The sequence below is a fragment of the Pinus tabuliformis genome, chromosome 5_2, assembly GCF_031772625.1.
Source record: "Pinus tabuliformis cultivar Carrire ecotype Pingquan chromosome 5_2, CPIR1, whole genome shotgun sequence".
In the NCBI taxonomy this organism is placed as follows: Eukaryota; Viridiplantae; Streptophyta; class Pinopsida; order Pinales; family Pinaceae; genus Pinus; species Pinus tabuliformis.
Window position 1 is genome coordinate 403016587 of NC_142306.1, and position 13293 is coordinate 403029879.

Genomic DNA, 13293 nt, shown 5'->3' on the forward strand with positions numbered 1-13293 from the left:
ATCGCGCCGAATTCAAATTCAAAACGATACATGTATATGAATGACAAATACACAAATGAAATGAAATTTAATTTTAATGTTCACGAGATTAGATATGGTTTATGGGATCATTAGTTTTTTTTGGGTTGGGCTTTTTTGCATTTTGCAATTTCATCTTTTTATTATCCAAATTAAGGATGAGCTCATCTAATTTTCTAAAAAGACAATGTCAAGGAACATCCTTGATGTTAATATATTGTTGTAATTGTCTCTGAAAGGATCACATTCCAAAATGAAATGTTTTTCCAATTCCACTACCCCAAAAGTGTAAAAAGTACACACTCGTTTTTCACATGCTTCTTTAAGTCTTTTCCTCTAACTTATTTCGTACCGTAGTTGATGTGAGTTAGTTCTTAATTAAGCAATAAGAATCTTTGTTCTCCATGGAATGCTAGCTCCAATGTACTCTTTTTGTTGGAGATCACAAGTGGAGTTGAATTCTTGAACATATCACTTCTTCTTTCTACCCAACTCTTTTCCCCATATACGCTTACCAAACTTCTCCATAACAGAACTCTTTAATGCATTGAGGTAAATATTCCAGTTTTGCATCCAGTTGTTGTTTTGTCTCATCCATGATTTATTTCTTTCACTCATTCCTTCATTGAAGATAACTTTAGGTCATCTGCTTTCTCCCATTTTCTCAATTATTTGTAGATACCTTATGAGACGCACCATAGCAATTGCTTCAATGGAATTTGTTCTTGTTTCACTCAGCATCACCTCATAAGAAACTGGACTTTTTATTTTAAACTTGCTCATGATCAAGCGTTTTTGGATTTTCTCAACTTGCTTCGATTTTGAGACAGAGATGCCGCTAGCCCACACTTCACACCCCTATAATATCACTGGACAAACTAGGAGCCCAAAAATCACTTTAATTGCTTTCCAATCCTATAACTTTGCCTCTCTACATCTGTTTTGAAGAGCATATAGTCTTTCCACCCTCCTAAAATTCTCTTCTTTCTGCAATGCTCCCAATTAATCTTGTTGTTGAAATCAATCCCGATGTACTTTTATTCATTTACTTCTTCAAGAATGTCGCCTTCAAAGAAGAACGTATGTTGGCTCTACTTCCTTTTATTTGAGAAAATCATTATTTTGGTCTCGATGTGCTCAGGTGCTCAAAATGAGGCTCAAAAATCAAAGTGTCCAAATCTTGATAAACTTAGCTTCGGATCGAAGAGCTCGTCATTTTGATTCCAACAATGCTAACGACACTCAAATCCGAGCTCGTATGCAGAAGTTATAGCAAGTCAAAGTTCAGGTTTAACTTGCGCACATGGCAGGATTGGATGATGTGGCAAGGTCCTTCAATGAATGAGGAGGCGCCAAGTGGCAATCCGCCATTGGCCCTCACATGTCACAAATCGCAATCGCAGGCAAGTCAGCATTAAAAATCGACCCCTGGGCATGTAATGATTGCACTGCGATAAGGCAAGCGAGAAAGCATTCAAGAATCAGCCGGAGACATGATGCGATGGATCGCAATCGCACATCGGCGAAGGGAGGTGTTATGGAATCGACCTTGTCAGGTTCGGGTTGCGATGTGATATCACAATCGCATATCACAACAGGACAAGTCCCGCATATGTATAATACCACCGGTTTTCCGCCGATTGCGATATCCCGGATGTAATAAGGTTATAGGTTGCAGTTAATGTTTCGTCGGGTCCGCCATATCGCAATCGCACATCACTCGTCGCGCCCACAGACCATAAGACCCACCAGACTTCGCCAATTGCGATTTGTGATAAGACAGTCGGTGCCGGCATATTATGGCCCTGCCGCACGGCAAAATTCTCACTCGATTAGGAGATTTTTTGAGTGAAATCGTGGGTTCCTGTCGTCGAATGTGGAGCAATTTGTGGAGTGAATAATGGGAAAACAAGGGGAAGTTATAACTTCTTCAGTTTTCCACAAAATTGGTTGCAAAAAGAGGCTAGATAACCATTTTTTAACGTTTTGGACTCATTGGAGCATGTTTCAGAAGCACTTGAGCATTGTAAACACATATTTTTACACCTTTTAGCATAATAGAGATGCCCAAGCCATTGGAAGCTGGACCAAGGAGACGTGGCCCAAGAGGGGTGAACTCCTTTATCATGTGCTTGTTGTAATGTGTTTTTGATGACGTTCTGTATATGTTTATGCCACTGCTCAGTTTTTGGTTTATGTTAAATTTCTATAAAATTAACAAAAAAACTCTTCATTTTACTTGCAAAAATTGATGAACCTTTAAGTACAATGAAAGTATTTTGTTTATACTCTGAGGAAGATATTAGCACTGGAAACTAATATTCTAAACCAGATTAATTTGGTATTAGAGCACTAGGTTTTGTTTTGTGAAATAAATATTTAATTGTTTGTAAGTTTATGTCATGTTTACAAGGTTAAAACTCAAAAGAGGTGAAGAAAAGCTGGTTGAAAGCCCTAAAGTTGGGCCAAGGGGAAGAAGAGCAAGGTTTCCACAATCTCCAACACTAGTTAAGCCTCAAGTTGCAGTTGAAACTCCAAAGATCATGTCTCATGAAGGAGAACCTACAAACATGATAGAAGATGAGAAAACCTTCATAAATGCTTTCTTTGATATGACAGAGATGGTGAAGGTCCTCTACAAAGAGAGGAATATACGGTTGCAAGGGGAAAGTTCCAAACCTCCCAAAGGAGAAGGCTCTTCAAAAGGAGGTAATGGAAATGGAGACAAACCTCCACCCTCTCCACCATCTTCTTCATCTTCTTCTTCACAAGCATCTTCACACTCTTCCACTAACACAACCCTTACTCATACTCATCATCATTTTTCAAAAGGAACTTGTAAATCACCTTTTTTAAAACTTGATATTAAATTTGAGTTGCCCATGTATAATGGTGAAGTGAATGCAGAGAATCTTAATAATTGGATTCGTCAGTTAGTGGTCTATTGTAGGATTCAAAACCTTCAAGAGGATGACATAAAGATTCAGTTAGCTTCCTTGAGAATGGAGGGTGCAGCACTAGTATGGTGGGGGGAATCAAAGACCCAAGAGGAGATTAAAAAACATAGTAAGATCTCAATTTCTTGGAATGATTTCATTGTTGTAATCAAAAGGCAATTCTGCCCTCTAGCTTATATGCAGAAAGCCATCATGAATTGGCAAAACTTTAGACAACTTAAAGGTCAAAATGTGCAAGATTACACCTAAGAATTCAGAAAAGGTCTCTGAAGTTAGGTGTAGATTTGAAATCATGGGACACATTGTTGAAGTACATAGGGGGTTACACAGTTACCTTAGGCATACTATCTTAATATTTAATCCCAGTAATCTAGATGATGTGTGTGTGCAAGCCACTCATCTTGAGGCAAGAGGGAAAAACATCTCAGAAGAAGGTAGTAAAAAGTCGTTTAAGGGTAAAGAGGAAGAAAAGGGTTTCAAGGGGAAGAAAAATGCATCCATTAAAAAGGAAGGAGAGAAAACAATCTGTAAACATTGTTCCAGAGAGAGTCACGATGAAGCTCATTGTTGGAACTTCATCCCGAAATGAAACCAAAGAAATTCAATAGCAAAGGAAAATAAAAGACAGTTGCAATCACTCGTGAAGAGGATTTGGGATCCGAATCAGGTGATGTAACAAAAATAATAGCCATGGGGTTTCAAGGAAAGGAATCCATTGCCAGCACTAGTTCTTTAGGCTCGCAAAATGAAACTCCAAATGAAAAGAGGAGAATAGAATTGTTTCACATAAGGGTGATATCAAAACATAACAAGATTGATATGTTGTTTGATAGTGGCTCTCAAGCCAATCTTATCTCATAAAACATTGTCAAGAGTTTAAATCTGGAAACTGTTCCACATCATAAACCGTATCCACTTGGATGGGTATGTGACAATGCGCAATTGCAGGTTACGAGAAAGTGTAAACTGAAATTCACAATCACTACAAAATTCATAGATGAAGTGGAGCTTGACATTGTGTCGTTAGATATCTGTGGCATCATTTTGGGCAGCCCGTACCTTTATGATAGAAAATTTATTTTCCATTGACATGAAAACAAATATCACATATTAAAAAATGGAGTAGAATATATTGTGAGAGCTCACAGCAAGAAAACAAATCTTTCACTTGTTAATGCAGGGCAGATGAAAAGACTGGTGAATTCGAGCAAGAATTTTATGCTTCTCATGATCAAACCTGAGAATGATATTGATTATGAAGCGTTTGATGGTTGTAATTCGAATTTGAAAACTAATTTGGTTGACGTTGTTAACCAATCTGATGAAATGTTTCAGGAATCAAAGGGATTACTTCCCAAGAGGGGAATCCAACCTGAGTTATAGTTGCAACAAAAGTGTCTTCTTCCTAACATTGGCATGTACAGGATGTCAATGATGGAAAGTGAAGAAATTAAGACACAAATCCAAGGATTGTTGAATAAAAGGATCATTCGGCCTACTCCTTTACTATGTGGTGCACCTCTTGTTTTGGCACCCAAGAAAAATGGTAAGCATTTTGTTTAATGGTATTCAAGAAGTGGTTTTCATCAAAGTAGAGTTGTTGAAGGAGATATAGGGAAGACGACATTCAAAACCATGCAAGGTTTTCTTGAATGGCTTGTTATGCTTTTCGGTCTTTGTCATGCTCCTACTACTTTTACGCATATGAAGAAAGATGTTTCGAAGCCATTTCTAGATAGGATAGTCTATTTGGATGATATTTTCATTTTCATAAAATTTCATTATGAACATGTCATGTGTGAGAAAAAAATACTTGATGTCGTATGTCAAGAACATTTGTTTCTGAAGATGTCAAAGTATATGTTGGATAAAACTTCTTTGATGTACTTGAGCCATGAAATTGGTTCTTCCAAGCGTGTTCAGGTTCCCAAAGGCTTTTTGGTAATCTGCGTGGGACATGGAGAAGGTGAGATGAAGTTAGACCTCTCCAAGATTGATGTTGTAACAATTTGTGGTGGTATTGACTCCATTCTTGCAAACACAGGTGAAAGAATCATACATCCCCATGAAGCCACAGATGCCTTTGCTCTGCTCGCAATTTACACAGGCATGCTCAAGATAGTCATTTGGATAAGAGGTTTTTTGGGAGCAACCCAATGTTGGAGGATAATTTTTGTTCAGTTTTCTTTTATTGTAGTTCATTTGCATTCGTTGGCAGTTGTGCAAAAGGTCTTCCAGTGGGGAGACAAACAACGAGAGGCATTTGATGCTTTAAAACAAAAGATCAATACAATTCCAGTACTTGCACTTCCAGACTTGAGATAGTCATTTAAGTTTCATGTTGTTGTATGTGACTATGCCATAGGCGCACACTATTTGCAATGTGGTAAGCCCATTTATTTTCATTCATAAATTTTCAATGATAAAGTGTTTAAGTTGCAACGACAAAGGCACTTCCATTGGATGGGTTTTCTTCTATTCCACTCAGTCAAAAGGTATAAGAAAGGTATAAGCGACAAGTTTGTTGATGTACTTTCTAGGCCTATAGTTTGTATAATTATTTTCCTCAAGCATCATTTTGTTTTACATGAAAGTTATGTTTAGAAAAATACATACTTTCAAGATGTATATTCAATATTGTGTCAAAGGAATCAAGTGGAGGAATTTGTTTACCATTTGCATCGTAATGTATTGTATCATCTTGGTAAGAAGGATGTTGCTACTAATGGTAACATGGACAAGGCCAAAGAGTTCATTGAACGACTCCAAATGGTACATCAAACGGTGCAAGAACAAATTGAAAAGGTTAAAGGTAAGTACACAAAAAGGCACGACAAGAATCGTGGAGATCACAAGTTCGAATTCAATGATAAATGGATTGAGATTGGAAAGGTGAGGGAACTGTACCTTCACCTGTTGGTCAATTGAAAGTGATCTTTTGGGGTCCAAAAGGCTTCAAGTGGGGAGGAGTGATCAGGTGCTTAAAATTAGGCTAAAAAATCATAGTGTCTGAATCTTGATAAACCTAGCTTCATATTGAAGAGCTCGTCATTCTGATTCCAATGTTGCAAACGACACTCAAATCTGAGCTCGTATGCAGAAGTTATAGCAAGTCAAAATCCGGGTTTGACTTTCTTACATGGCAGGATTGGATGATGCAGCAAGGTCCTTCAGCGAATGAGGAGGCGCCAAGTGGAAATCCACCATTGGCCCCTGAATGTCACAAATCACAATCGCAAGCAAGTCAGTCTTAAAAATCAGCCCCGAGCAGGGAAGGGTTGTTATGCGATAAGGCAAGCTGGAAGGCATTTAAGAATCAGTCGGAGGCATGATGTAATGGATCGCAATCGCACATCGGCGAAGGGAGGTGTTATAGAATCAATCCCAGCTGGTTCAAGTTGCGATGTGATATCGCAATCGCATATTGCAATAGGACATGTTCCACATATGTATAAGACCATTGGTTTTCCGTTGATTGCGATATCCCGAATGCGATAAGGTTATAGGCTGCAGTTAATGTTTTGTCGGGTTCATCGTATCGCACATCACTCGCCGCGTTCACAGACGATAAGACCCACCATACTTCGCCGATTACGATTTGCAATAAGACAGTCGATGCCGACATATTATGGCCCACCACGTAACAAAATTCTCGCTTGGTTAGCGGATTTTTGGAGCGAAATTGTGGGTTCCTGCCAGATGTGGAGCAATTTGTGGATCAAATGCTAGGAAAACAAGGGGAAGTTATAACTTCTTCAGTTTTCCACCAAATTGGTTGCAAAAAGAGGCTAGATAGATATTTTTGAACATTCTAGACTCATTGGAGCAGGTTTCAGCATTTGAGCATTGCAAACACAAATTTTTACACTTTTGAGTATAATAGAGGCTCAAGCCATTGGAAGCTGGACCAAGGAGACGTAGCCCAGGAGGGGTGATCTCTTTTATCATGTGCTTGTTGTAATGTTTTTATGATGATGTTTTGTATATGTTTATGATGTTGTTCAGTTTCTAGTTTATGTTAAATTGCTCATAAAATTAACATAAAAACTCTTCATTTTACTTGCAAAAATTGATGAATCCTTAAGCACAATGAAAGTGTTTTGTTTGTAATCCGAGGAAGATCTTAGTACTGCAAACTAATATTCTAAACCATATCGTATTGACTTGCATCCCCACTTCTTTATAAAAATGCTCAAGGGCATATAGGTGCATCTGCATTCCCTAGGCCGATTTAGCAATCAATACAAGGTCATTAGCATATAAAAGAAGCTTTATCACAAACTCCCCCAACCGAACACCATCCCCACCTTGCAGATTTAGCCACTCTTCCAATTTATCAATATATAAACCAAAAAGAGTAGGGGATAAAGGGCAGTCTTGCTTGACTCCGATGTCACTTCTAAAGCTTTCTAAAATGCATGCTGAAGTTCTAATTTTGACTTTCGCCTCTTCATAGAGCCTATGGACAACAACTCTATAATGCAAAGGAATTTCAAGTTCTTCCATTTTGCTCCACAACTTGTCTCTAGGGACTGTGTCAAATGCCTTTTTAAAGTCAACAAAGCAGTAAAATACTTCTTCTCTGCCCTCCCAAACCTTTTCAATAATGTGTCTCAACGTGATACCATGATCTACTGTAGAATGCTTAAGCCTAAAACCTGCTTGCCCTTTTGCCCTATTTTCTTTGACTTTCGCCCACTTACTGATTTTATTTTCTACCATGCCGCTGAAGAGCTTTGCAAACAAAGGATTGATCATAATGGTTCTATAGTTGGAAGGATTATTAATGTCTCCACTTTTAAAAACGGGTATTGCTAGACTAGTTGTCCAATCTCTTGGGAATCCTTGTCAAATGACATTGTTGAATATTTCCATGATGTGCGGTGCAAGAATGTTCATTCCCCACTTTAGATATTTTGCTTGAAGTCCAACCAAGTCCTTTGCCTTTCCTATTTTCAGCTTCTTAATTCCTGTAATGTGAAAAACTTTGTAGTTGTGTTGATCCTGGGAGGAGGATCCTCCTATGATTTTTTCTCATAAAGTTGTCTTGCATAATCAAACCATTGATTGGTTGTAATAGTATTTTCTATTTGCTTCTTCCTTTGTTGAAGTTCCTGCCAAAAAAGCTTTGGGTTATTATTGCCTAGATATATTAACTCTTCTCACCTTATTTGCGTGAACTCGTCTTTTTTCCTTTTTTAAAATTGCTTATATAACTTTACATTCATCTTCTCCTTGCCTTCCTTTTCCAAGTTTTCCTTGCCATTTTGCATTCCTCATCAAACCAAGCCTTTACAGGAAAACAATTTGATTCAGATTTCCTATTTTTTGCTCTTTTGCACTTCTCAAGTGCACTCTGAATTATATTTGTTAACTTATTACTATTGAAACTTTGGGAACCCCGGTACAAGTATGTGGTTGGGACTTTTTTGGCCAATTTTTTCCAACGAAACAACCTGTTCGATGTAAGGGAGGCAAAAATTGTGTTTACTAGCAATTGCACCGAGAGTTGCAAAGGAACGTCGAAGGAATAAAAGATTTAAAAAAAAAAAATCATAATTTTTTGTCATGTTGATGGAGCAATGGTAATTGTAAACTGAAATGCAATTCTCACGCCTCGCTTGTATTCACTATGCTAGTTAATTGCCCCTAATATTTTATATATGGCTTTGATAATTAATATCGCTAAAATTTATGTATATTTGCACTAATTAATCTTTTCCTTGGAGTCACGAGAAGTGACATAAGTAACATGTTCCCACAATTGGGAGAGTATTGAAATATGTATGTGTTCACTAATAAATCGCTTATCCTGCGGGTTCAATGTGTGTCACGTGCTCGCTAGTGGAACAATGCAAAGTGGTCCCATGACAGGCGAAACATTGCTTTTTAGTTAATTTGATCAAAGTGTAGTATATTGTTGCATTGTTTTGTTTTTTAATTTGGAGGGACTTTAGGATTCTATAATAAATTTTTCAGTTTGTTACGGTGTTTTCTTTTAGAAAGTGCATGTGTTAATATTTTACAATATTCATTTTGCCTCACACGTTTGAAATTCTATTCTTTATCAGCGTGTAATGAATTCAGAATTCAATGCTAAATCTATATAATATCAACGCTTGATAAAGTTAGAATTCGAAGGTGAATTTCTATAAATAAACGAAGAATCCCAAACCATTTTCATTCCATTGAGAGTAGTAGAAGATGGAGATCTTTAACATTCCATCACTTTTATGGACATTACTTTTACTTGTTTCTTTTTCCATTCTCTGTTTCAGTGCCTCCCCATTTTCTTTCGCCCTTTAATTATCACATTATCGACATCCTCGTCTCGGAAATGCTTCTGATCAAGAGGCTCTCCTTAGACTTATGTCTGTAATCACCTATGATCCATCTCAATCATTAACCACTTTCTGGAAAACCAACGTTTCTTTCTATGAGTTGAGAGGTGTCATATGCAGTCGGCATAGAAAGGGAGTGGTTTCACTCAATGTTTCATCCAAGGAATTGAAGGTACAGTCTCTCCTCTTCTCAACAATCTCTCATTTCATAGAATCTTTGACCTTACCAATAACAGTTTTCATGGTCACATTCCCTCTCAATTCAGAAATTTATTTTGCTTAGATATGCTTTAATCTGTGTATGAATCAACTCCATAGTTCTATTCTTCCCATTCTTAGTCGTTGTCGTAGTTTACGAGTCATCTCTATGCACTCTAACAAGTTCATAGGAAACATGTAGTGGACAACACTTCACTGCCCTGTGAAGCAAAATTTGAGCATCCTCCTCATTTTCCAACTCCGCTATAGCCTTCCAAAGCCTCACAGAGTTAGGAATATGCTCCAGCCCCTTCCTTAGCACTCGACTCTCGTTCACACCATCTTGTTCAATCTTTGAAGCTTACATCCACAACTTCACCAAATTGGGGATCACATTTACACCACATGCAATGACAGCTTTGGCTTCATCTGGACTCACCAATTTGCAAGCCTCCAACCATAGATATTCATTCTTTGGAATTATTCAAAACATTTTTAATCAAATGTCGTGCATCATGTATCTTCCCTACAACTTCCTCTATCCTCGCTGCTGCAATCCAACTAGGAGGATGCTTCGGGTTAGTATGAGTAACTGACTTGAGCAACAATCTGGCCTTTTTAACTTCCAAAATATTTACATCGCTGGTAATCTTCATACTCTTGAGATCAATCAAATACCCATTAAGATCTACGAAGGTCAATCCTGAAAATAAATTAGAGAGTCAACTGAGCTTCAAAACAACACAGTCTATCTCCCCTCTCCAACAATCGTCAGATGATTCACCAACGTTTACACCCACGGTGTCTTTGTGCCACCTGCAGCCCTGTTTTTGGGATCCAATGCACTGACTTGCTCCTTCTCTTGCCTGGCATTTTCCAACAATGTATCCGGAATTGGAACAAACTCTCAAACCTCTTTTATTTTTTTTTACTACAAAGGTCAATCTTGAAACTAAATTAGAGCCTATTGAGCTTCAAAGACAACACAGTTTGTCTCCCCTCTCCAACAATTGTGAGATGAGTCACCAACATCTACACCCACAATGTCTTTGTGCCACTTGCAACCCTGTTTTTGGGATCCAATGCACTGACTTTCTCCTTCTCTTGCCTAGCATTTTCCAACAGTATATCCGAAATTGGAAAAAAACTCTCATACCTCTTTTTTTTTTAATCGAAGCGAATAATCCCCAATCTCTGGTATGATGTCCCACTCCTCATTGGGTAGCGCATACAATTTCCTCTTGAGATATGCAAATTGCTCTGTAATTTTCAGGTTTGAGGCTTTGTACTTCTCAATCTCCTGTGTTTCAATCTTGCCCCTCGCCAGTCCTTGCCATGAGAGTCCATACTTAAATTAATGCTCTCCTAGACAACATCGACTTCCTTGTCATCCTCATCATATTCGGAAAAGGCAAACAAATCCACATTGTTTCCCTCAAATTCATCGAACTTCTGGTTCTCATCGTATCCCTTCTCGTCATCTACTTCCTCCTCTTCAACACCCACGACACTAGCACTCGCCTTGCCCCACCCTTTGTCTATTATTGCGTCGCCTATGGTGGTGGCAGATCAGTCTAGGGCGGGCCTCACAGGCCCGATATCAGACCACGTGGTGAACACTGTGGCTCCTCGGCACTGCCCCACCACATAGTTTAGTGGGGGTTTTATGTTGAGAAACTCCAATAGGGGCCAATGAACAGTCGACGTATGCATCCTTCCTGTAATGAGGAGTAGCAATGGCAGCAGTTACAAGTAATTACACCGAACTATGTCAAGTTGCAGACCCTCTCAGCAGTGTCAACACCTTCTTTGACTGATGATTGAACCTGTATGTACGTCGATCCCTGTAGTGGATTGAACCAAAGTTTATCGCCTCGCTCGCGACTTTTCCATGTGTAAGATTTTAACTGGCTGGAGGATGACGAAAACGAAGCAAGGGGATTGGCTGGGGTGAACAATGTTTGCTCACCCCAAGCCCGTAGTTAAAAACACCTTTAGCGTAATTATGGAGCATTTTATTAATAAGGGAAGTTGAAGGTGTTGGTAATTGGTCAATGTTTTTTTTCATGGGTTGGATTGATTATGATAGGTGGGATTATCATATAATTTAAAGTATTTAATTTAGGGGTATCATGGTTGTGAAAATTATGTGGGGATCATATTCATTTAGTCCATAAATTTTTCATATGGTTGAATGTTTTTAGGTGTTTTTCTCTCTATTACTATGAGTTTTAAACCTTGGTTGCCTTACAAAACAAAATCCTTGAAATTCATTAGTCTTAGTAGAATTTGACTTTAAAATTGAAAGGCATAGGAGTGAGACTTTTAAATTGAAGGACATAGGGGTGATCTTGGATCCACTTATGTATGCACAAGTCATAAGATAATTTAATATAATCTCTATGGGTGCAACCACACATTCAACCACTACCTCAAGGTGCCCCCATGTCTTCAAGGCTAGGCCCTCATGGGAATTGAACCTTGCCCAATTGTGAAAAACTTCTCGCTCTCCACCATTAGACCCAACATCTTTAAGTGATAATTGATTAGTGTTAATAAAGATGTGAATGTGTGTGTGTGTGTACTTATCCATTTTTCTATTAGGGTGGATTGAAATTTGATTTTTCAAAAACCATAACATTAAATGGCACAAAGCATAAGAAGGTATAAAGGCAATAATTTGCAAGATCCGTGTTCATCACCCCCTTGTGAGAGAGAAGCATGCTCATCGAAAATTGAACATGGGTCATTGACATAACAACTACACCAAATTGACACTAGACTACAATGCAATGTAGTCTTAAATGATATTTATTTTAATACAAAATAATGGGCAAACTAATACCCATACCTAAAGATTAAAAGGTTTCAATATTAGGGCGTGTCTTAATAAAGTATTTCATATATTTTCATAGGATATTGATTTTAACGTTAAATTACAATGTTAACTTATAAATTAGTGTCTTTTAAAGGAAACAAGAAAGAGAAATTTCAATGGTGGATTGTCGGGTCAATGAAAGCAAGGTGTTCATACTCAAAAGGATTCAAGTCTCCCTAATGACGCCTGCATGTTTTTTTTTATATTACTTGTACATCAATGCTTGTTATAACTATTGGGGTCAAATTTGAGTCATGAGTGCCTTTGGTGGAATGGATATTCCTCACCCACATTGCCTTGAAAAAAGGATCCGTATTGGAATGTTGTTGGTTGCACTCACATAAATGGAGTTAGTTGTGTTAGTCGTCTCGTGATATGTTTTTTTTCAATGTTAGGTTGTGCCTAGGTTGGGGCCATCTTTAATGTTGGGTGAAAGAATGGTATTTCCAATAACGAAATGATGTCACCGGGATTGTGCAAGACTTCATAAAGACTAGACACCCCATGGGACAATGTAACCCCCAAAATTGCCTCCCACTATCAACCCTTCTCCATAAGATTTGAACTTGAAACCTGACGGGGACTAAACCCCACAAAAAATAGTTAGTCAACACCTCAAGCCATGGTGTGATACTTGGAGATTTATAAATAAAAAGAATAAGAGGGAAAACACTATCACTAAAAACAACCAACATGCTTAGTTTTAGCCTCTTCTTCCTTATTAAGACAAACAATAAGCATAATTGGGGTGAATAGTGATATTATAAGCAAGTACATTTAAAAAAAATTAACATATAAGTTAAATGAACATGAATTTAAGTTGCAAGGGGTGAAAACCTTGATAATTTTCTAGAATATTTAGACTACGAATCATTTTCTCATAACTATCTCTTCCACGCTT

At 37.9% G+C, this 13293-nt stretch overlaps 1 pseudogene; it reads right to left on the reverse strand.

Annotated features, from left to right (window-relative positions):
* Positions 1–9668: 9668 nt before the first annotated feature.
* Positions 9669–11227, reverse strand: LOC149159226 (protein STABILIZED1 pseudogene; annotated as a pseudogene).
* Positions 11228–13293: the final 2066 nt, after the last annotated feature.